Below are 26,166 nucleotides of genomic sequence, written 5' to 3'. Positions count from 1 at the left end.
TCTCCCACATTGCAGGTGGATTCTTAGCATCTGAGCCACCAGAGAAGCCCAAAAATAGAGGCAGGAAGGCTAATTTGGAGGCAGTTGAATCATTGTGACTTGACCCAAAGAGTAGGAGTCAGGATGCAGATAAAAGTAGACATGAGATATGTTTAAAAGGTAAAATTGTCCTAATTTAGAGTTTAATTGTATACAAGAGGTAAGGAAGAAGAATTTAAGAAAACTGTCTGCTTCTGGACTTCCCTGGTGGCTCAGACGGTAAAGCGTCTGTCTACAATGTGAGAGACCTGGGTTCGATCCCTGGGTTGGGAAGATTCTCTGGAGAAGGAAATGGCAACCCACTCCAGTACTCTTGCCTTGAAAATCCCATGGACGGAGGAGCTTGGTGCAGGCTACTATCCGTGGGGTCGCAAAGAGTCGGGCACAACTGAGCGACTTCACTTTCACTTTCTTTTCTGCTTAAGCAGCCACAGAATGGTGACACTATTCCTTAATGCACAAAGCACAGAGAATGTAACAAATGAGAGAGTGAAAGTGTTTAGTTCTTTTGATACTATAAGGAGTTTGAGATGTACTGGGACATCTAAGATGTCTAATAGAAGTTGATATGCAGACGTGGTGCTTCAGAGATAAAGCTAGGCCTGTGCCATAGAACTAAATGGTAACTGAAGCCTCTGAAGGAGAAGGAGATCATGTGGGAGCATATGAAGAATAAGAAGGAAAAAAAAAAAAAAACAGGCTCAGGTGATAACTTTCAAGTATAACCAAACCCTGCATCACAATCCCTCAAAGACTCAAAAGAATTACAATTAGAAAGAAGAAAGAAAATCAAGAATGCATGATACCACAGTCACTATGATTCCACAGAATATTTCAAGAAAAGAGACATCAGAGTCAAATGCTATGGTGAATTCAATTGACTTCAGGACTTAACATGTTTATTAAATTGAATAAGGAGCTCTTTGATGTGAGGAGTTTCATTGGAATCATGGAGGAAGAAATCATGTCAACAGAAAGAGAAACAGAAGTGAGATGAAGAAATGACAGATGTGTGTGTGTGCAGGCAATTGTTTCAAGAAGTGTAAAGTATAAATGGAAACAGAAAATTTCCAGGATATGTTTTATTTTTTAATGATAGGAGAGATTTGAATATGCTTTAAATGAACATAGGAAGGAACCAATAGATAAAGATTAACGAAGTGGATATAAGACAGGAGAGATAGTCAAAAGAGATGTTAAAGGAGAATTTTCAGAAACATAAAATCACAACTCTCATACAAATATAAAAAGAACATGTATCAAAAATGCTCTTTGATTTGCTAAACAATGAGGTAATTTGTAAGATATTAAGACCAGCTCAAAGTGATTTAATCAGATGATTTACTTTTAAGTATTACCAAAGAACGGAGAAGGCAATGGCACTCCACTCCAGTACTCTGGCCTGGAAAATCCCATGGACGGAGGAGCCTGGTGGGCTGCAGTCCATGGGGTCACTGAGGGTCGGACACGACTGAGCAACTTTACTTTCACTTTTCACTTTCCTGCATTGGAGAAGGAAATGGCAACCCACTCCAGTGTTCTTGCCTGGAGAATCCCAGGGACGGGGGAGCCTGGTGAGCTGCCATCCATGGGGTCACACAGAGTCGGACACAACTGAAGTGACTTAGCATAGCATAGCATAGCATTACCAAAGAAAGGCTTCCTGGATAGCTCAGCAATTCAGGGGATCCCAGTTGGACTCCTGAGTCAGGAAGTTCCCCTAGAGAAGGGATAGGCTACCCACTCCAGTACTCTTGGGCTTCCCTGGTGGCTCAGACAGTAAAGAATCCACTTGCAACACAAAAGACCTGGGTTTGATCCCTGGGTTGGAAAGGTCCCCTGGAGGAGGGCATGGCAACCCACTCCAGCATTCTTGCCTGGAGAATCCCCATGGACTTAGGAGCCTGGTGGGCTACAGTCCCTGGGATCACAAAGAGTTGGACACGACTGAGCAACTAAGTGTAGCACAGCACGTTATCAAAGAAATGCAAGGACAAGATTGCTTCAGATCAGATCAGATCAGTCGCTCAGTCCTGTCCAACTCTTTGCGACCCCATGAGTAAGTGCAAATTGATTAATATCCTGAAAAGCAAAAACTGAAGTCTTTAGTGCTTTTATACAGAAGAGAAAATTTAGACAGACCTTATTTACATCACTATAGTGTAAAATGCATAAATGAACTATTCATGTAACTTCACTAAGTCTGGGACCTTTAAATCATAATAAACTGTGAGCTGAACAAAGTACATTCCCCTGGATAACCCTTGTGTGGACCTGTAAAACAATGACCCCCTTATGATAACAAAAGGACATTCTGTTCACCTTTGATCTTATTTACAAGTTCCAAACAATTTTTCTTGATGAGCATTTGCTAAGAATATGTATCCTCAAGTTCTTGACAATTAGCAGAAACACTCAAAAAAAAAAAAAAAAAGAATGAAGTTAATGAGCTGAAATTAGAGACAGGATTATGAAAAAGGAACCCAAACTGGTGAAGGGCTCCTGGGGTCAGCAACAGTGTCAATCCACTAGGTCTGATAACAGAGCAAATGGTTACCATGACCTTTTGAGACCTATAGCTCCAGTGTAAATGCTGTGGACTTTGATAGAGGAACACATTCATCACCAACCCCTGAGCCTGAGAAGGAGGATAATAAGGGCAAGACTATTCCTCAACATTCTCCTGCTCTCTGATTTCTGGTGACTTCCACTGGCAAAATCCAACCTGGTGCCAGAGGGCAAAGGAGCCTTGATATAGGTCCTACAGCTCATTCTCCTGGGACATAAAGCAGGGTAGAAATGGTGGAAAGTGGACGCAGAGGGCAGATGAAGAATATCCAGCTCAGGAAGGGAACTAGAGCTTAGAGGGAAAGATAAGCCTTTGAGAGGAAAGAGGACTTTTAGGTAGCAGGAAGATAAAAGGTAATGAGTGTAGTTATAAGGTTGTTTGTACATTGGAAGGTATTTCTGGGGCTTCTTAATGAATTGAATTTACTATCTTTAAAGTCATTATATGAGGATGGAGTTGATAGCAACAAGGTTGGTGAGACTGGAGGTTTTAAGAAAAGAGGAAAATTTGGGGATGCTCTTGTAGAGAAGTATAGAGGGAACTGACCAGATAAATAATAGTAAGAATTTTTGAAGGAGGGGGTAGAGGTACAGAAAAGGGGACTTATATCCTCACTTCCTTCATGACATCTCCTGTGACTTCAGTACAAGTATAAAAGAACAATGACTAATTGGTACAAACCAAAAGAATTCTCTTGATGGACTCTAATATTCATGGCTGTAGTGTCTCATTGCATTCTGATTACAAATTAGTACATTCTTTTATTGCTTCTCAGGAAAGGAAACAGATGGCCAATGGTTATGATTGGAATGAATCCATCTTGTAAGCTAAAATATCCAAGATTATTTCAGGTCAATGTGAATTCAGTAAACTTTGTAATCATATTCATATTATTTTTCATAAATTAACCAAATTAGCAAAACTTGCTCAGGGTATCAAGTGTCATCATTGGTTCTGAGAAAATACAGTGCCCAGCAATTTTTCATAACACTGACTACTAGGAGTATTTGTAAAATACTGCCTGGATTATGATACCTAATGAGTTAACAAAACAAATTTCCTTTATTATGTTACAGTTTTAGATGTTACATCTTTCATCAGGCATTTTTAACAGAAATCCAGAATGATGTAAAAGGGAAGGCCACAATTATTTCAAAAGAAAGATGTTGAAATGCAGCGTATAGTCAAACAAACTGGCTAGCAATGTAGGATGATTTGTTTTGTGCCAAAGTATGATCACGTGGCTCCGTAAGGCACAAGTTCTGAGCTTCTGTAACTTGCTGCTAACACCACTTCCAGTTCTCTTTGGCAATTATTATACATTGCTGTAACATCTACAACAGTATCTTCCAACAGCAAGTACCTCCTACTTGAATCCTGTCATTTTCTATATTTAAATAAGCCTTTTCCTAGATCATTTCAACCAAGAGTTTCAACAACAAAGAATTTGTTGAAATATCATGGTAGGCAAAGAACTGTACTATGAACTCACCAAGACTATATATCTAAGTCTCAATAAATGTCATTTTCACTTTCTACCATGTTTCTTATGGATGTGCATACATGTCCTCTCTTCTCTACTAGAATATAAATTTCTTCTATGTAAGCTCTAAGGAGATCCAACCAGTTCATTCTGAAGGAGATCAGCCCTGGGATTTCTTTGGAAGGAATGATGCTAAAGCTGAAACTCCAGTACTTTGGCCACTTCATGCGAAAAGTTGACTCATTGGAAAAGACTGATGCTGGGAGGGATTGGGGGCAGGAGGAGAAGGGGATGACAGAGGATGAGATGGCTGGATGGCATCACTGAGTCGATGGACGTGAGTCTGAGTGAACTCCGGGAGTTGGTGATGGACAGGGAGGCCTGGCGTGCTGTGATTCATGGGGTCACAAAGAGTCAGACACGACTGAGCAACTGAACTGAACTGAACTGAACTGAAGCTCTCTCTTATTTACCACTGTGTACCTTGTGGAAATAGCACATTGTGGGCACTCATAAGCATTTGGTAAATATTTGATGAATGAATGGATAGGTGGCTAAATGAATACAAGAGAAAATTAAATGGTCTGTTAATTAACAAATATTTGAAAAGCTCTCATCTATTTATGAGCTTTTCTGGTGGTTCAGTGGTGAAGAATCTGCCTGCAGCACAGGAACTATAGGAGACATGGATTTGATCCCTGGGTCAGGAAGATTTCCTGGAGAAGGGCATGGCACCCTACTTCAGTATTCATGCCTGGAGAATCCCATGGACAGAGGAGCCTGGCAGGCTACAGATCATAGGGTTACAGAGTCTAACACAAGTAAAGCAACTTAGCATACATGTATATCTGTTTATCACCTCAAAGGGAGTAGTGTATGCCATTGCTAACTGTTTTACTAGGCATATCAGATGAAAATGTATCTAATTATATTCTTCAATAACTATGTCATAAATCAACTAGAGAACTAAAATGAAAATTTCCTCAATGTGGAAATGTAAAGCATAAACTCTTAGTTTTGCTTTATAGATGAGATTATGAAAAACTTAAATGGTTTACAAAATTGACACAAATGCTAAGAGCAGCATTATCCATAATCACTAGAAAGACAAAAGGCTCAAATATCTACCAACTGTTAAATAAATTAAAAAATTCAGTATGTCCATGTAACGGAGTATTATGTAAAATAAGAAAGAGTGAAGTGTTAATATATGCTGTAGCATGGGTGAACCTTGAAAACATTACATAAAGTGAAATTTATATGAAATGTCCAGAGGAGGCAAATCTATAGAAACAGAAAATATTTTAGTAGTTGCCAAGTCTGGAAGCAGAGTGAATAAAGAGTGACTGCTAATGGGAATTAGGTTTCTTTGAGGGTAATGAAATGTTCTCAAATTAGACTGTGACAATTGTATAATTCTGCAAATATACTATAAAGCATTGAATTGTATGTTTAAATGGGTGAATGGCATGAAATACAAATGATATTAAATAAAGCTTCTTTTAAAAAGTAAAGATTAAGTGACTTGTTCAAAGTTACATGAATAATTAGTGCAACCAGAACTATAATCTACTTTCTCAACAGGTACAATTATTTCTTCTTACTTTGCTGTTGTCTTGTGTGCAACAGTTGGATTTTTCACTCCTTTATTTTCTGAAATCTTCATTGCTTTTTTGCCATTTTCATATTTTTATTTAGTTGTCTTTCTCCACCCCCCTGCCATTTCTTAACTTCCTCAAGAACTCTCATGCTGTCCTTTCCAGCTGTTAAATGACCTACATTTTAATGATCACGACTCAATTTCTTATTTGGCTGCACATCAGGATGACTTCTCATGCTATTAATCTATTTCTTTCACAAAAGGGACATTTGGGACCAAGCATGTGAAACTTCCTGGGAGGACTTTGTAGAAGAAGATGACTTTAGCAAAATGTGACCAGCAGGTGGGAAACCACGGAACAAAAGAATGACTCTGTTGCTGGAATCTTATTACATTCATAGAAATGAGAGACCAGCAAGCGTTGTTTAATCTGATCCTCCTACCCAGGAGATTGACTTACAGCTGGTGTGTGAGAAATGCCATTTTCCAGATGACTTCCTCTCCTGTTACAAGTCTGGCTATGGCCCCTGCAAAGTGCTGGATCTTCTCCATCCTTGGGTGTTTGAGACACTTATCTGTCTTTCCCCTCTGTGCTGGCTCTTTCCACTCATCTTTTTTTAATTTTAAGTGTTTACTCTAGGAAGATTAATTCTTCTCTATTGAGTTCTATGTCTTTATGAATATATGTGCAGCCATGGTGATAATTTCAACTGGGACTGAGAGAAGGCATAAGGTAAATGGTGGCTCACACTGGTTAAGAAAAGCACAAGGTAATGCATTTTCTCTCTCTGCAGGGCATGACTGGATCCCTTCCTCAAACTGAAGAAATAAAAAATGGACATCTCCTCATCTATCACTGTCAGTCTCTAGAAATATGATTAGAGGTAATTAGCAGGTGACGTTTGTTCTTTTTTCCAAGTGAAAATGTCCAGTGTGAATCTTTTGCTGGTTTAAACTGTAAAACAGATAGGTTTTCTTCCATTTTTAAAAACATTTTCTGGTGGCTTTAAGCTGTTTTTATTCACTAACTGCCCACAGTTATTATTCACTTTCCTTTAATCCCAAATTATTTGAGGGACTCGTGAAACTTTTATGGGAAAATAGGAGAATATTGGTAAGTTCATGTCGTTCAACCTATAGTACAACTTGTAAATTGTGGAGTGAAGAGGGAAAAAAATAAGACAACAGAAGAATGTTCTAGGTATAGATATAGTAGGAATAATGGCCCAAAGTGGTGTCTTGATGTTACATTGTCATATTTCACAGAGTTAAAAGAGAAGGATTTTCATCTGTCTCCCTTCTTTCTTGCTAACAGAAGTGCAATGTGTTTTGAGTTGACAGTGTGCCCAGCCGCAAGAACTGAATCATGTCTTATCAATCATGACTTTAATGTCTCTTTTTGATTCCTTCCTATTTGGGATACTCATGTGCCATAATGATGCTTAGAACTTCAGCAGCCATCTTTCCACCATAATGCAATAAGGAGGATAAAATTTAAATGTGCTTAATACCTGAAACAAAATGGGGATCTTTGATGACATCACTGCACTGCCTCCTCCAGACCCTATATAATATAAGGAAGAAAAGTGTCTCAAATGCTCAGTTGGTTGTTTATTAATTGCAGACATACACATCATAACTGAAACAGGGTCAGAGCATTTTCATACCATCAAGAATTTAAAGGATACTAAGAAATTATAGTGATAATTTAAATTATAGTAATTATAGTAATAATTTAAAGGATACTAAGAATTATAGAGATTATAAGAAAATTTAGGCTTTTGATCAGGCTTAGATAACATAAGCCTTCCATCAAGGTCAACTGATTTCTCAGAGTTGTGTCTTTTCTCTTTTATGCCCTTCTGGATGGCATGACTGAGATGAAAGGCATAGTTATAGATAAGCAATGGATACAGCGCTGGGTCCTCTCTGAATCTTGAGGTATCATTCACAACAAGGACCACTGAGAGCTTATGGCGAGCAGAGTCTGGATTCCTGATCTCTGAAGAAGAGAATTTAGCTTTGGGAACAGAGACGAGGCTTCAACCACTCCGAGCTTCACTACAGTTTTATTACAGTGAAAAAGGGATAGAAAAGCTTCTGACATAAACATCATAAGCATCAGAGAGTGCCCCACTGGCTAGTCTTATCAAGGCCTTATATACTTTTTCAATGGGTTACTAACAATAGAAAGGTCTTACCAAACCCACTCCCACAACATATATCTTAATATAACAGGATTAGTCAGAAGGTTCTTGTTAAGAAGGAGAAACATGTCCTCAAGCAAGATACATTGTTGGTATACAATCATTAATACAGAGCTTACAGAAAAACATACCCTTAAACAAGATAAATTGCTTTGTTGTGTAATCATTAGCTCTGGGCTTAAAGAAAGTTCAGTTCAGTACAGTTGCTCAGTCGTGTCCGACTCTTTGCGACCCCATGAATCGCAGCCCGCCAGGCCTCCCTGTCCATCACCAACTCCCGGAGTTCACTCAGACTCATGTCCATCGACTCAGTGATGCCATCCAGCCATCTCATCCTCTGTCGTCCCCTTCTCCTCCTGCCCCCAATCCCTCCCAGCATCAGAGTCTTTTCCAATGAGGCAACTCTTCGCATGAGGTGGCCAAAGTACTGGAGTTTCAGCTTTAGCATCAGTCCTTCCAATGAATATTCAGGACTGATTTCCCTTAGGATGGACTGGATGGATCTCCTTGCAGTCCAAGGGACTCTCAAGAGTCTTCTCCAACACCACAGTTCAAAAGCATCAATTTTTGGCACTCAGCTTTCTTTATAGTCCAACTCTCACATCCATACATGACTACTGGAAAAACCATAGGCCTTGACAAGAGGGACCTTTGTTGACAAAGTAATGTCTCAGCTTTTTAATATACTGTTTAGGTTGGTCATAACTTTTCTTCCAAGGAGTAAGAGTCTTTTATTTTCATAGTTGCAGTCACCATCTGCAGTGACTTTGGAGCCCCCAAAAATAAAGTCAGCCACTATTTCCACTGTTTCCCCATCTATTTCCCATGAAGTGATGGAACCAGATGCCATGATCTTAGTTTTCTGAATGTTGAGTTTAAGCCAATCTTTTCACTCTCCTCTTTCACTTTCATCTCGAGTCTCTTTAGTTCTTCTTCACTTTCTGCCATAAGGGTGGTGTTATCTGCATATCTGAGGTTATTGATATTTCTCCCAGGAATCTTGATTCCAACTTGTGCTTCATCCAGCCCAGTGTTTCTCATGATGTACTCTGCATATAAGTTAAATAAGCAGGATGACAATATACAGCCTTGCCGTACTCATTCCCAATTTGGAACCAGTCTGTTGTTCCATGTCCAGTTCTAACTGTTGTTTCCTGACCTGCATACAGATTTCTCAAGAGGCAGGAAACGTGGTCTGGATTTCCCATCCCTTTAAGAATTTTTCCACAGTTTGTTGTGATCAACACAGTCAAAGGCTTTGGCATAGTCAATAAAACAGAAATAGATGTTTTTCTGGAACTCTTGCTCTTTCAATGATCCAGCAGATGTTGGCAATTTGATTTCTGGTTCCTCTGCCTTTAAAACCAGTTTGAACATCTGGAAGTTCACAGTTCACGTACTGTTGAAGCCTCACTTGGAGAATTTGGGGCACTACTTTACTAGCATGTGAGAAGGCAATTGCACCCCTCTCCAGTGCTCTTGCCTGGAAAATCCCATGGATGGAGGAGCCTGGTGGGCTGCAGTCCATGGGGTCGATAAGAGTCGGACACAACTGAGCGACTTCACTTTCACTTTTCACTTTCATGTATTAGAGAAGGAAATGGCAACCCACCCACTCCAGTGTTCTTGCCTGGAGAATCCCAGGGCAAGGGAAGCCTGGTGGGCTGCCGTCTATGGGGTTGCACAGAGTCGGACATGACTGAAGTGACTTAGCAGCAGCAGCAGCAAGATGAGTCAATTGTGCAGTAGTTTGAGCATTCTTTGGCACTGACTTTCTTTGGAATTGGAATGAAAACTGACCATTTCCAGTCCTGTGGCCACTGCTGAGTTTTCCAAATATGCTGGCATATTGAGTGCAGCACTTTCACAGCATCATCTTTCAGGATTTGAAATAGCTCAACTGGAATCCCATTACCTCCACCAGCTTTGTTCATAGTGATGCTTCCTAAGGCCCACTTGACTTCTCATTCCAGGATGTCTGGCTCTAGGTGAGTGATCATACCATCGTGATTATCTGGGTCATGAAGATCTTTTTGTATAATCCTTCTGTGTATTCTTGCCACCTCTTCTTAACGTCTGCTCTGTTAGGTCCATACCATTTCTGCCTTTATTGAGCCCACCTTTGCATGAAATATACCTAAAAGATATACAGATATATGAAAAAAGATACATGAAATATACCTAGAAAATATACCTAAGTATCTAAAAGCAGAGGGCACATTACATATGTAAAAACAAATCCTGGTTACAGAACAGACATGGAGCCTAGGAATGTATCAGTTCAGTTCAGTCGCTTAGTCGTGTCCAACTCTTTGCGACCCCATGAATCACAGCATGCCAGGCCTCCCTGTCCATCACCAACTCCCAGAGTTCACTCAGACTCACATCCATCGAGTCAGTGATGCCATCCAGCCATCTCATCCTCTGTCGTCCCCTTCTCCTCCTGCCCCCAATCCCTCCCAGCATCAGAGTCTTTTCTAATGAGTCAACTCTTTGCATGAGGTGACCAAAGTACTGGAGTTTCAGCTTTAGCATCATTCCTTCCAAAGAAATCCCAGGGCTTATCTCCTTCAGAATGGACTGGTTGATCTCCTTGCAGTCCAAGGGACTCTGAAGAGTCTTCTCCAACACCACAGTTCAAAAGCATCAAGAGCCATGCTAAATAAAATGCATCCTATTCACTTTTTCCCTCCCCCAGCCATACCCTCAGCCACACACTTTTACTCAATAATGAAAATAAATAGTATTTTAAAAGTATCAATACATTGAATACAGTCTTTATACATGTGTTGCTTTCTTGAGTAGGGAGTTTATAAAATAAATACAATGATTATGGCCTTTTATCATTTTTCAATTAACACTTTGATCTGTAGGTTTCTTAGGAAGAGAAATATGGTCTGTTAGAATCATTAGCTGGATAATGTTAAGCTTATAGTCATGCAGGTAGCAGTTACTGAGCACCTATAATGTATCAGGGGTTGTATTAAGTATTGAAATGTCAAGGTGGAAGATGTGATTCCCACCATCAGTTTCTCATAGATGATGAAGAAACCCAGTTTTGTACCCCCAAATTGCATCACATTGTGACAAGGTGCTATAAAAAAGGTTTTGGGGACAGAGAAGAAAGATGCAAGATTCAGATGGGGGTACCTGGGAAGGCTTCGGATGGTAGAAACTTGAACTGAATCCTGAAGGACTAAATGGAACTTTCTAGATGAGGAGGGAAGGATGTTTAACAGTAGGTGGAACTGGATGTGCAAAAACTTCAAGGCAATAGAGAAGCAAGCAGTTAATTATGGCAGGCTCAGTGAAGGATCCACGGAAGGAAGAAGCAGCAGATGGGAAGGGAGGGACTTTGTGGCTGTATGAAAATTCAACCCCAAAGGAGATAAGAAGACCTTGGAGGATTTTAGGCAAGGAAGGAAGTGCTCATTTTGGCACCTTAGGATGAAATGAGTTAAAATGAAGAGAGTCTGGCAGTAGAAGGAAAATAATCCCAACAAAAAATTACAAGAGTGGCACTAGGTACAAATCAAGAAATTTCAAGAGAGAGTCTGAAGGATTTGGTGATCAACTGAATATAAGACTAACAGCAGCATGGAGGGTTTGAGGATAACTCATTTATTCCTGACAACAAACTGGGATGGATAACATAACATCTGTTATGGATATCATAACATCTGTTATGATATATAATAAAAATGAACTTTGTGTGTAGGGGGAGATGGTAACATAGAATTTCACAGTGTCGAGTTTGAGATGCTTGTAGATCAGAAGTTCCTAAGATTTCAGATCTCACATGCCATCAAACTCTCCAAATAAATGTGAGAAACCAATTTAAGACTATCAATTTTCCATTTTGTTATATCAGGATATATTTCTTAAAAACTATCCACTAATATCAATATTTCATTTTTACAAAAGGATATTTCAACACCAGAAATTAAGGAGTGAATTTTAATATAAAAGGCAATTTTATCAAATTAAGTACATGACCTCATTTTAAAACTACATTAAAATGTTCCTTTATTTTTCATTTCCTCTTGTACCAACATAATCCTCATCACTGACTTACAACATATCACAAATTGGCACTTAAAACAACTGAAATAGATTGTGCATACAGAGATTTAGGGAAAGTGGAGAGTGAAAAAGTTGGCTTAAAACTCAACATTCAGAAAACGAAGATCATGGCATCCGGTCCCACCACTTCATGGGAAATAGATGGGGAAACAGTGGAAACAGTGAGACTCTATTTTTTTGGGCTCCAAAATCACTGCAGATGGTGACTGCAGCCATGAAATTAAAAGACGCTTACTCCTTGGAAGGAAAGTTATGACCAACCTAGATAGCATATTCAAAAGCAGAGACATTACTTTGCCAACAAAGGTTCCATCTAGTCAAGGCTATGGTTTTTCCTGTGGTCATGTATGGATGTGAGAGTTGGACTGTGAAGAAGACTGAGAGCCGAAGAATTGATGCTTTTGAACTGTGGTGTTGGAGAAGACTCTTGAAAGTCTCTTGGATTACAAGGAGATCCAACCAGTCCATTCTGAAGGAGATCAGCCCTGGGATTTCTTTGGAAGGAATGATGCTAAAGCTGAAACTCCAGTACTTTGGCCACCTCATGCGAAGAGTTGACTCATTGGAAAAGGCCCTGATGCTGGGAGGGATTGGGGGCAGGAGGAGAAGGGGACGACAGAGGATGAGATGGCTGGATGGCATCACCGACTCCATGGACATGAGTTTGAATGAACTCTGGGAGTTGGTGATGGACAGGGAGGCCTGGCGTGCTGCGATTCATGGGGTCGCAAAGAGTCGGACACGACTGAGGGACAAACTGAACTGAAGAGAAGCGTTAGTTGAAGATCTGGACTCATAAGCCTCTTATTTTGAGTTGACAAAACAGATAATCATAAATACTATTTATTCACTACCTCTCTATGTCAAGCACTATTGTAAGGGCTTTACATTATTTTTCATTTCAAAATCACAATTCTGAAAAGTAAGGGAGGGTATTTGATTTTTATAGTTGAAGAAATTGAGACTGAAGGCTTTAAGTTGCTCAAGACTACAAAGCAGAAAGTGTCAGAGTTAATATCCAAGGTTTCTCTAACTTGAAGCTCTATATTTTTAAGTGTGATGTGATACTGCTACCCTGGAAAGAATATATACAATGAGAAGGTCATCAAGGATGTCATCAAGTAGGGAGCTCTAAGGAATACTGACACTTAAGCTGATGCTCCAGAAGGAAAGAGCCTAGGAAAGGAAAAAAAATAAGATCATATAAAACAAAGGAGTGGAGAATTCCAAAAGAAATGTGTTGTCAAAAATTCCAAATGTCATGGAGAAGCAAAGTGAAAGTGTTAGTGGCTCAGTCATGTCTGACTCTTTGTGACCCCATGGACTATAGCCCGCCAGTCTCCTCTGTCCATGGGATTCTCCAGGCAAGAATATTGGATTGGGTTGCCATTTTCTTCTCCAGGGGATCTTCCTAGTCCAGGGATTGAACCTGCATCTCCTGCATTGGCAGACAGATTCTTTACCATTAGCACCACCTAGGCAGCCCACTAGAATCAGTAGCTGACTAGAACTCTAACTCTTTTCACAAGTCTGGAACCATCCTGGATCTCCTTTTTTGTTACTGGCTCATTGTAAGGGACTTAATCTGGATCACTTGAGCTGTTAGATTAACTACCATTTGAAGTTTTGACCTTGGTACTTGATCAGTATCATATCAAACCATACTCAAATTTATATCTATTACACAGGATTAGTGCCTCGAATAGAAATATTTTTTTAACAATGTAATTTGTAATTTAGGAACTTTGGATGTAGAATACATTTGCTGCAACCTTATAGCCTGTTATAAAATTTTAATTATAAAGGGCTTCCCTGATAGCTCAGTTGGTAAAAAAAAACCTGCCTGCAATGCAGGAGACCAAAGCTGCTTCTAATAGGCACAAAGACTTGAAATGCAATTTCAACGTACTATCATTAGGAGGCACTGACACGTTGATGTCAGATCAGATCAGATCAGTCACTCAGTCTTGTCCGACTCTTTGCGACCCCATGAATTGCAGCATGCCAGGCCTCCCTGTCCATCACCAGCTCCTGGAGTTCACTCAGACTCACGTCCATCGAGTCAGTGATGCCATCCAGCCATCTCATCCTCTGTCGTCCCCTTCTCCTCCTGCCCCCAATCCCTCCCAGCATCACAGTCTTTTCCAATGAGTCAACTCTTTGCATGAGGTGGCCAAAGTACTGGAGTTTCAGCTTTAGCATCATTCCTTCCAAAGAAATCCCAGGGCTGATCTCCTTCAGAATGGACTGGTTGGATCTCCTTGCAGTCCAAGGGACTCTCAAGAGTCTTCTCCAACACCACAGTTCAAAAGCATCAATTCTTTGGCGCTCAGCCTTCTTCACAGTCCAACTCTCACATTGATAACAGTGTTTGAATAATTAAGCCTATACTTTATATTAGGTCTTCCTTGATAGCTCAGTTGGTAAAGAATGTGCCTGCAATGTGGGAGACCTGGGTTCGATCCCCAGGTTGAGAAGATCCCCTGGAGAAGGGAAAGGCTACCCACTCCAGTATTCTAGCCTGGAGAATTCCATGGGCTGTATAGTCCATGGGGTTGCAAGGAGTCGGACACAAGTGAGCGGCTTTTACTTCATACTTTGCATTCAATATAAGTTTAAGACAATCACTTTTATCAAGTCCTAACAGAGATTTCCAATCATGAATTCTTCACCCTTTCAGTGCCTGTCATATATTACTGTCTCTCAGGTCCAAATTCTTTCTTTTTGCCTGCTCTGTGAAAATAGATCTGGGTCCTTTAAATATTTTCCACTGTCAACTGTACAATGTCAAACTTTGTAAGCAGAGATGCTGGAGGGACACTGCAGGGGGAAAGGGTTTTGCATCCTAGTTTTGATGTGCTCACTTGGCAGACTTCTGGGGCACATGCCCAGTGTCCAGTTGCTATAGCTCAGGCAGCTTCCAGCACCATGCTCCTGCAGGGTGCCCAGCTCTTCCAAAGCCAGGCTCCTATAGAGTGGCCAGGAGCACAGTGACTGTCACCACCTCTGGACAGTTTTGTTGCATTGCTTTAGGTGATTACCACCTCATGAACAACTTTCCCTGGAGCCTAGAGAAAGGCAAGTTCCTGAGACCAGATTTCCAGCATATGCCCCCAAGGTAGCATCACAGTGACTGTTCTGACATCCAGAGAGGGCTGTGCCTTCTGCAATAGGTTCCAGATCTCAATCCTAGAATGCGGAGAGGGGAGGACGAGTCGGGGCTCTTCCTTGCATGCTCTTCTCAGCCCTATGGGTAAGGACTGCTCCTTAGACCTATTTTACTGTATTCTTTACAGTTCTCTTAGCAGTGATGGAAGCATTGCTCCAATCTCCTACAATATACTTCATGATTCTCTATATTAAACTTTCTGTGTTCAAGTTACTATGTGATTTTTCTTTCCTGATATGACCCATACTGATAAATTCCATTTACACTCCCCTTTATTAAAATAACTAAAGTAATTAAATGGGCTTCCTAGGTGGCGCTAGTGGGAAAGAATCTGCCTACCAATGCAGGAGACACAGGTTCAATCCCTGGGTTGGGAAGATCCCCTGGAAGAGGAAATGGCAACCCACTCCAGTATTTTTGCCTGGAGAATTCCATACAGAGGAGCCTGGCAGGCTACAGTCCATTGGGCCCCAAAGAGTCAGACATGACTTTAGTGACTGAGCACAAAAGTAATTAAAAATAATAGTAACTCGATAAATTTCAAAGATAACATCACAACTTTTAAAGAAATAAATAATTCAAATAATACCTTTCCCACTACATAGTAACTTTACCAGTTCACCATGTTTCCCAAGAGGAAAGCAAACACCCTTTCTATGAATTTTCCTTAAGCCTTAAATTTCCTAGACGTTAAAGGAGGAAAGAGGAAGACGACTGAAAGAATCTGATTGAGAGCCTATCACATCCTAGAAATCTATGTAACTCATCTGCCTTAATTCCCAAAGAAAAAAACTATTATTATTCCAGTTTATCTATGAAGAAACTGAGGCCAAGAGAGGTTAAATAACTCACTGAAGATCATGTACCCAGTAAATGATAACAGAAGATTCAAAGGCAGGTACAGCTGATCCCGAACTTCTTATACTTCCCCACAGATAATTTTTTGTGTGGCTGTGTCTCTTCTCTCTGAATCAGATACAGAGGGCGGCTCACTGTGACCGAACTGTCAGTTTATGTTTTCACAACCTGCATGCCCTCAAAACACAGCTTCTTTTCTTTGCATGCTTCAGAAGAAGAAAAAAGAAGCAACTACCTAGAAAGCATGCAATAACAGAAAAAGCTTTCATGTACATTTCCCTTCAGTCAAAAAATAAACATTTCTAATAACATAAGAGGTGTGAAATTGTAAACTGTTCTTTTTCCAATCAAAACAGGCTACTTAGGTGGCAATAATTAAACTCTGGCAACTTTAGCCCTAGACATATTGGTTTATATTATATCAAATTTAGCACATTTTTCAAGTGTTGAAAGAAAGAAAAAAAAAACTGTCAGCCCTAAATTCTATCCTTCACCAAAATATCCTTCAGGTATGAAGAGGAAAAAAAGACATTCTCAGACGAAGGAAAACTAAGAGAATCTGTTCCCAGTAGACCTAACCTTAAAGAAGGTCTTAAAGAAATTCTTCAAACAGAAAGGAAATGACTTCAGAATGGTAGAAATAATAATGCAGTAGGCAAAAAAAAAAAGCAAGGAAAGGGTAAATTTAATAGACTCTCCGTCATCTCATGGATTCTAAATCATGTGTGATGGTTGAGGCATCAACTATAATACCGACTCATGGAGTGCTCCATGTGTGTAGAGGAAAGTAATTTTTTAATGGGAAAAGTTAAGGGACTTATTTGAATGGAAACAAGAGTCCTATACTCCACTTGAAGTGGTAAAATGTTTCCCATAGATTACCACTGCATTTATACACATTCATTGTAAGACCTAAAGCAACCACTAAGAAAATGGTACATTTAAAAATAGTTCAAGGAAGACAAAGAAGGACCCCTTTATCACATATTAAGGTCTACTGTAGAGAATCAACTTTAGAAGAGGTGTCCAACACCCAAGAGGACAAGATGTTTCAGTCACCCCGCCTCAGTCTTTAGCATCTCTGGCACTTGAATAGAATAACCATGAACCAGAATGACCATAAAGACTGTCACACTTTTACAGCATCATCTTTTAGGTTTTGAAATAGCTCAACTGGAATTCTATCACCTCTACTAGCTTTGTTCACAGTGATGCTTCCTAAGGCCCACTTGACTTAGTATTCCAGGATGTCTGGTTCTAGGTGAGTGATCACACCATCATGGTTATCTGGGTCCACTGGACTGGAAAAATTTCATTCCAACCCCAAAGAAAGGCAATGCCAAAGAATGTTCAAACTACCACACAATTGCACTCATCTCACACACTAACAAAGTAATGCTCAAAATTCTCCAAGCCAGGCTGAAATAGTACATGAACAGAGAACTTCCAGATGTTCAAGCTGGATTTAGAAAAGGCAGAAGAACCAGAGATCAAATTGCCAACATCTGCTGGATTATCAAAAAAGCAAGAAAATTCCAGAAAAATACCTACTTATGCTTTATTGACTATGCCAAAGCCTTTGACTGTGTGGATCACAACAAGCCGTGGAAAACTCTTACAGAGATGAAAATAACAGACCACCTTTCCTGCCTCCTGAGAAATCTGTATGCAGGTCAGGAAGTAATAGTTAGAACTGGACATGGAACAACAGACTGGTTCCAAATCAGGAAAGGGGTATGTCACCCTGCTTATTTAATTTATATGCAGTGTATATCATGCAAAATGCTGGGCTGGATGAAGCACAAGCTGGAATCAAGATTGCCAGGAGAAACATCAATAATCTCAGATATGCAGATGACACCACCCTTACGGCAGAAAGTGAAGAGGGACTAAAGAGCCTCTAGATGAAAGTGAAAGAGGAGAGTTAAAAAGTTGGCTTAAAACTCAACATTCAAAATACTAAGATCATGGCATCTGGTCCCATCACTTCAAGGCACATAGATGGGGAAACAGTAGAAATGTAAGAGACTTTATTTTCTTGGGCTCCAAAATAACTGCAGATGGTGACTGCAGCCATGAAATTAACTCAGATGACCATTATATCTACTACTGCAGACAGGAATCCCTCAGAAGAAATGGAGTAGCCATCATGGTCAACAAGAGAGTCCGAAATGCAGTACTTGGATGCAATCTCAAAAACGACAGAATGATCTCTGTTCGTTTCCAAGGCAAACCATTCAATATCACAGTAATCCAAGTCTATGCCCCAACCAGTAATGCTGAAGAAGCTGAAGTTGAATGGTTCTATGAAGACCTACGAGACCTTTTAGAACTAACACTCAAAAAAGATTTTCATTATAGGGGACTGGAATGCAAAAGGAGAAAGTCAAGAAACACCTGGAGGAACAGGCAAATTTGGCCTTGGAATACAGAATGAAGCAGGGCAAAGACTGATACAGTTTTGCCAAGAAAATGCACTGGTCATAACAAACACCCTCTTCCAACAACACAAGAGAAGACTCTATACATGGACATCACCAGATGGTCAACACTGAAATCAGATTGATTATATTATTTGCAGCCAAAGATAGAGAAGCTCTATACAGTCAGCAAAAACAAGACCAGGAGCTGACTGTGGCTCAGATCATGAACTCTTTATTGCCAAATTCAGACTTAAATTGAAGAAAGTAGGGAAAACCACTAGACCATTCAGGTATGACCTAAATCAAATCCCTTATGATTATACAGTGGAAGTGAGAAATAGATTTAAGGGCCTAGATCTGATGGATAGAGTGCCTGATGAGCTATGGAATGAGGTTTGTGACATTGTACAGGAGACAGGGATCAAGACCATTCCCATAGAAAAGAAATAAAAAAACAAAATGGCTGTCTGGGGAGGCCTTACAAATAGCTGTGAAAAGAAGAGAAGTGAAAAGCAAAGGAGAAAAGGAAAGATATAAATATCTGAATGCAGAGTTCCAAAGAATAGCAAGAAGAGACAAGAAAGCCTTCTTCACCAATCAATGCAAAGAAATAGAGGAAAACAACAGAATAGGAAAGACTAGGGATCTCTTCAAGAAAATCAGAGATACCAAAGGAACATTTCATGCAAAGATGGGCTCGATAAAGGACAGAAATGGTATGGACCTAACAGAAGCAGAAGATATTAAGAAGAGATGGCAAGAATACACAGAAGAACTGTACAGAAAAGATCTTCACGACCCAGATAATCACGATGGTGTGATCACTGACCTAGAGCCAGACATCCTGGAATGTGAAGTCAAGTGGGCCTTAGAAAGCATCACTACGAACAAAGCTAGTGGAGGTGATGGAATTCCAATCAAGCTATTTCAAATCCTGAAATATGATGCCGTGAAAGTGCTGCACTCAATATGCCAGCAAATTTGCAAAACTCAGTAGTGGCCACAGGACTGGAAAAGGTCAGTTTTCATTCCAATCCCAAAAAAAGGCAAGGCCAAAGAATGCTCAAACTACCGCACAATTGCACTCATCTCACATGCTAGTAAAGTAATACTCAAAATTCTCCAAGCCAGGCTTCAGCAATATGTGAACCGTGAACTTCCTGATGTTCAAGCTGGTTTTAGAAAAGGCAGAGGAACCAGAGATCAAATTGCCAACATCTGCTGGATCATTGAAAAAGCAAGAGAGTTCCAGAAAAACATCTATTTCTGCTTCATTGACTATGCCAAAGCCTTTGACAGTGTGGATCACAATAAACTGTGGAAAATTTTGAAAGAGATGGGAATACCAGACCACCTGACTTGCCTCTTGAGAAACCTATATGCAGGTCAGGAAGCAACAGTTAGAACTGGACATGGAACAACAGACTGGTTCCAGATAGGAAAAGGAGTTCGTCAAGGCTGTATATTGTCACTCTGCTTATTTAACTTATATGCAGAGTACATCATGAGAAACGCTGGACTGGAAGAAGCACAACTGGAATCAAGATTGCTGGGAGAAATATCAATAACCTCAGATATGCAGATGACACCACCCTTATGGCAGAAAGTGAAGAGGAAACCTCTTGGTGAAAGTGAAAGTGGAGAGTGGAAAAGTTGGCTTAAAGCTCAACATTCAGAAAACGAAGATCAAGGCATCCGGTCCCATCACTTCATGGGAAATAGATGGGGAAACAGTGAAAACAGTGTCAGACTTTATTTTTCTGGACTCCAAAATCACTACAGATGGTGACTGCAGCCATGAAATTAAAAGACGCTTACTCCTTGGAAGGAAAGTTATGACCAACCTAGATAGCATATTCAAAAGCAGAGACATTACTTTGCCAACAAAGGTCCGTCTAGTCAAGGCTATGGTTTTTCCTGTGGTCATGTATGGATGTGAGAATTGGACTATGAAGAAGGCTGAGCGCCGAAGACTTGATGCTTTTAAACTGTGGTGTTGGAGAAGACCCTTGAGAGTCCCTTGGACTGCAAGGAGATCCAACCAGTCCATTCTGAAGGAGATCAGCCCTGGGATTTCTTTGGAAGGAATGATGTTAAAGCTGAAACTCTAGTACTTTGGCCACCTCATGTGAAGAGTTGAGTCATTGGAAAAGACTCTGATGCTGGGAGGGATTGGGGGCAGGAGGAGAAGGGGACGACAGAGGATGAGATGGCTGGATGGCATCACTGACTCGATGGACGTGAGTCTGAGTGAACTCCAGGAGTTAGTGATGGACAGGGAGGCCTGGCATGCTGCGATTCATGAGGTCGCAAAGAGTCAGACATGACTGAGTGACTGAACTGAACTGAACTGAGCACTTAAATTACCACTAAATCTTTTCACAAAGTTTTGGTACAGAACATGATGATGCCCCACCTATTGAAATAATGGTTTCTTTTAAAGTTCTTTAGTCTATTTTCCAAGGCCTGTCAAACTTTGACCCTACCCTACCTTTCTAAGCTTATCTTTGACTTGTCCTATATGGCCCTGCTGCTGCTGCTGCTGCTAAGTCGCTTCAGTCGTTTCCAACTCTGTGCGATCCCATAGACCACAACCCACCAGGTTCCCCCATCCCTGGGATTCTATATGGCCCTAGAAACCAACAAAACTGGGCAGTTTACTGTTCCCTTATTGTTCCACATTTCTTTATTTACAGAATAATTTCATCATTAGACTCGAAGAAACCGCTTGGGTTCAAGTTTCTCATCATTATTTTGAAGTGAACCTCAAGCATCAGTATCAATTTATCCATAAGTACTTCACTGTATGCCTTTAAATACAAGGGCCGTTTTTTTTCCCCAAAACACAGCCATGGTGTCATTCATTATCACATCAAAAATATTGAACCATAATTCCTTTCAATAAACATCAAATAAGCAGTCAGTATTCAAATACCCATGACTGTCTTGTACATTTTTAAATGTTTAGCTTGAATCAGGACTCAAATAAGAATCACACATTGCATTTGACTGTGTTTCTTAAATTCCTTAAGATTTTTCCATGCCCACCTTTCCCTCTTTGAAATTTGCTTATTAAACAAACAAGATTATTTGTCCAATAAAGTTTTCTACATTCTGGATTTTAATGACTGCTTCCCCATGGTGTCTTTTAACATGTTATTCTGTACCCTATATTTCTTGTAAGCTGAGCTCATAAACTGCTAGTTAAATCTAAAGGCTTGATCTGTTTCAAGGTAAAAATTTTGGCAAGAATATTTTAGAAGTGGTGGTATATACTTCTATCAATAGGTACAATATATAATGTCTAGTAGTTTCTCTTTTTTGTGGTGGTAACAGCTATAACACCAGGGACTTCCCTGCTGGCTCAGACGGTTAAGCGTCTGTCTACAATGTGGGAGACCCGGGTTTGATCCCTGGGTCAGGAAGATCCCTTGGAGAAGGAAATGGCAATCCACTCCCTTACTATTGCCTGGAAAATCCCATGGACTGAGAAGCCTGATAGGCTACAGTCCATGGGGTCGCAAAGAGTCGGACACCACTGAGCGACTTCACTTTCACTTTCTTTCACTTCTAACAGCTATAAAGGACAATTTTCTAGATTAAACATATCATTGAGGGTCACAAAATGGTGATATTTGCATCCTATTATTCCTTCTTTGTTTATTGGCTATGATAATTTTATAGAGAGAAACTTACCCTCATGAACTATTTGACTGCCCTGAGGTGTAGTTCACATAGGAAAAGGTGATTAGATGCTAGGGATAGGATGGGATTGGAGATACCGAGGAAGTTTAAGAGGGAGGGGACATATATATACCTGTGGCTGATTCATACTGATGTATGGCAGAAGCCAGCACAATAGTGTGGGGGTAATTATCCTCCAATTAACTTTAAAAAAAAAAAAAAAAAAAGCTTGAGTCTTTTAATAGAAAAAATTTTAAAGATGATTTTGCAGGCAAGAGCTCTTTTAATACACTGCCTAATGGAAAGATTTTGTGTGCCTCTTTTCACCTTGAAGCTAGTTATAGGAGCTTTACTGGTACTACTGAAAGAGCTTAGTATGGACACAGTATGGGAAGCCCAGTAGCCTGGAACTCACTCCCACCTGACAGATACAGAGCTAAAGGCAAGGTGAGTCTGAGTGAACTCCAGGAGTTGGTGATGGACAGGGAGGCCTGGCGAGCTGCAATTCATGGGGTCGAAAAGAGTCGGACATGACTGAGTGACTGAACTGAACTGAACTGAGCACTTAAATTACCACTAAATCTTTTCACAAAGTTTTGGTACAGAACATGATGATGCCCTACCTATTGAAATAATGGTTTCTTTTAAAGTTCTTTAGTCTATTTTCCAAGGCCTGTCAAACTTTGACCCTACCCTACCTTTCTAAGCTTATCTTTGACTTGTCCTATATGGCCCTGCTGCTGCTGCTGCTGCTAAGTCGCTTCAGTCGTGTCCAACTCTGTGCGACCCCATCCCTGGGATTCTATATGGCCCTGGAGACCAACAAAACTGGGCAGTTTACTGTTCCCTTATTGTTCCACATTTCTTTATTTACAGAATAATTTCATCATTAGACTCTGGAAGAAACTGCTTGGGTTCAAGTTGGCTGTCGATGACTGAACCCAAGGACTGTGAGGTCTAACTTCACTGCAGAGCTTATCAGGTCAAAGCGTACATCAAGGAGTCCAGTGCATCAGATATGGGTCATGCAAAAAAGAGAGACCCTGCAAAGGTTTATATTATGTCCTATTCAACAAAAACCACTAGGGAGTGCCATGGGAGTTACATATATGGCCTGCTATATTCCTAGCAACTAAGGAGAGAGTCAGAGGAGAGAGCATCACTTACCACAAGAGAACTACCAGTGAGAAGTTCTTAAATATACGATAGGGGTCTCTAAAAATCTCATGAGAGAAAAATTCATCTTTAAATACCTGCTGAACTCAGACAACTCAAAGCTATATTAAGTCATTTTAAGTCCTTCGTTAACAAAACACATTGTTTGTCCATTATGGTTATGGACTTTTTTTCTTTTTATGGATTTTGATCTCTTGGCCATAGATCAAAGTGTTAATTGTGACTGTGGCTGAGAAGTGGGATATTTTTTCTACTGAAATACTACTATCTTTTTTCCAGAAGTTCTCTATTTTTACAAGAACAAAAATTAAGTTATAGGGATTTACTGTTTAGGAAATGAATGAGTAAACTTGTCAAGGCAAATAATGGTCTATTTCTTAACTTATAGACATTTTTGGATTGATTTTCCTAGTTCTCACCCTACTCTGCCCTAAGCTATTTGAAAAGCTGCAGCTAAAATTCATCCTCTACTTTGACTATTTTCTGCCTAGTCATTTTATGCTTCAGCAAAATTCTTGTTGCCTTCCTTAATGGCCTTCTGGGAATGGAAAAGCAACTTCAATAAAAGTTCAATGAATTAAATGATGGTACCAAGCCATTAACAAAACTCTAAGCTTGTCCTATATCCCAGAACATATTACATTAACAAAGCCCCTCTAGCTTTTAACATATTTCTATGTATGCTGCTAAGTCACTTCAGTCATGTCTGACTCTGTGTGACCCCATAGATGGCAGCCCACCAGGCTCCCCCGTCCCTGGGATTCTCCAGGCAAGAACACTGGAGTGGGTTGCATTTCCTTCTCCTCTATGTATATTATTCAATAATCTAACAAACACATGTTTATATTTATCAAATGCTTTTTCTGCATCTACTTAAAGTCATACTTTTTTTCTTTTTTGTCTGTTAATATGGTAAATGCTAACTCGATAGACGTGAGCCTGAGTGAACTCCGGGAGTTAGTGATGGACAGGGAGACCTGGCGTGCTGCAATTCATGGGGTCGCAAAGAGTTGGACACGACTGAGTGACTGAACTGAACTGAACTGATGGTAAATGCTCCAGTTATACTTTCTTATGTTTAGACCTGGGATTACTGGGACAAACTTGATCTGAATAATGAATTATTGTTTAATAACCAAATGTTAGATTGGCTAATATTTAATTTATAATATTGAAACATGACTTAACAAGAAAAATTGGCTTATAATTTTCTTTTATTGCCTTTACGTGATTTTGGAGTGAATGCTGCACTAATCTCATTAAATAAGTTGATAGTACTTCTTTACTGGAATAAATTTGAAAGATTAGTTTTCCTTGAAAATTCAGTAGAAATCCCCTTGAAATAAACTGGGGGCTACAAAGTTTTGGTAGGAGGGAGGTATTTTCCCGCCATTTTAATGTCTCTACTGCTTATTGACCTATTCAATTCTCTTCATTTGGGCCCTTTATTTTTTTTTTATTTATTTTTTTTCCAAATAGTTAATGACTTCTTACTAGTTATCAAGTAAATATAGTTTATACTATTGATTTTTATTTAAAATATGTTATATCTGTAGTTATTTTTCTTTTTCATTGCATGTTTCTGTTTTCATTTTGTTTTTTTCTTGCTCAGTCTTAGTCTTGTTGATACTTGTACTTCTTTAATTCTTTATTAATTCTTTTATTGTCATTAATTCCTCCTTTCTTTCAGTTGTTTCTTTGGATTTCCTCTATTACATTCCCACCTTCTTAAATTGAAAGTTGAGCTTATTTACTTTCAAATCCTCTGTATCCTGGTAAATTTATTTGAAATCAAAGGATTGTGTTAGCTATGTCTTAACAAATATAGCATGAGGCTTTATTGTTGTTTGAGTCATAAAACTTCATAACTCCTTCATGATCTCCTTTTTAGCCCAAGGATTGTTAACTAATGTAAAACCTGACATTTAAGATTATGTAAACTATACTTCTTTTCTTCATTAAAATTTCTAGCATTAATCAATTATGGTTAGAGAATGTAGTCCACATGATACTGATTCCATGGAATTATTGAGGCTTCCTTTATGGTCCAGTAAATTTTCCACGTGAGAGAATCTTTTGTAAATAATCTGTGTGACCATTTGTATTCTCAGTTGGGTCCATGGTTGAGTTGTATTTTGTGCATATGTGTGTCTGTGTATGTGTATATCTTTGGGGAGACAAAATTCAATCAAGTACACATGACAAGAGGGACTTTGCAGATGTGATTAACTTAAAAATCTTGATGTGGGGTTATCGTCTTAGATTATCCAGGTACCCACTGTAATCACACAGACATATATAGACACAAACACACATACATACATACATACATACATCTATGTATATAAAATAGTTGAAGCTTTTCTACTACATTACTCAGTTCTTCTGTGTCTCTAGTGTCTGTCTGTATGATTTATTTGTCAATTTATGAAGGGAGCATGTTAAAATCTCTTGCAACATATGTTGACATATCTATTTTTCTCTACCATTATGCCATTGTTATTTTGTATATTTTGAGGCTGTGTTAAAGCATCTATATAAATGCTGACTATACTTCCTCGCTTTATTATTTTCTTTAACATGTTGCCCTCATAAATTGATCCTAAGTGGCATCTGAGCAGGAAGGGGGCAGCCATTACTAAGGATTGCAGGGGCAGCACCTCAGAGGCAGTCTGGACCTCTGAACATAGCCAAAGCAACATGGTCCATGCACTGACCTTCACCAAACACCCAGCCAGCCCCTCTTGCTCTAATACTCCTCCCCTCTGCAGCAAGGGTGCTGCTGCTGGGAGAGGAAAGAGCACACACTTACAGGAACTTGAGCTAGCTGAGGCCAAGTCTCATGGCTTCTGCTACAGCAACATGGGACCTGCTC

At 39.7% G+C, this 26,166-nt stretch overlaps 1 protein-coding gene across 1 annotated transcript in view; it reads right to left on the bottom strand.

Annotated features, from left to right (window-relative positions):
• Positions 1–7,743: 7,743 nt before the first annotated feature.
• The window catches only part of LOC132345508 (uncharacterized), a 103,598-nt gene continuing 85,175 nt past the window's right edge, over positions 7,744–26,166 (bottom strand). The window contains exon 3 of the mRNA XM_059887753.1: positions 7,744–10,035. The gene's annotated coding sequence lies outside the window, so the exon portion shown is untranslated. The remainder of the gene's footprint in view (positions 10,036–26,166) is intronic.

Source organism: Bos taurus, chromosome 6 (genome assembly GCF_002263795.3).
Source record: "Bos taurus isolate L1 Dominette 01449 registration number 42190680 breed Hereford chromosome 6, ARS-UCD2.0, whole genome shotgun sequence".
Classification (NCBI taxonomy): Eukaryota; Metazoa; Chordata; class Mammalia; order Artiodactyla; family Bovidae; genus Bos; species Bos taurus.
Note: the sequence above shows the minus strand (reverse complement) of the source record. Positions and strands in the feature narration are given on the sequence as shown.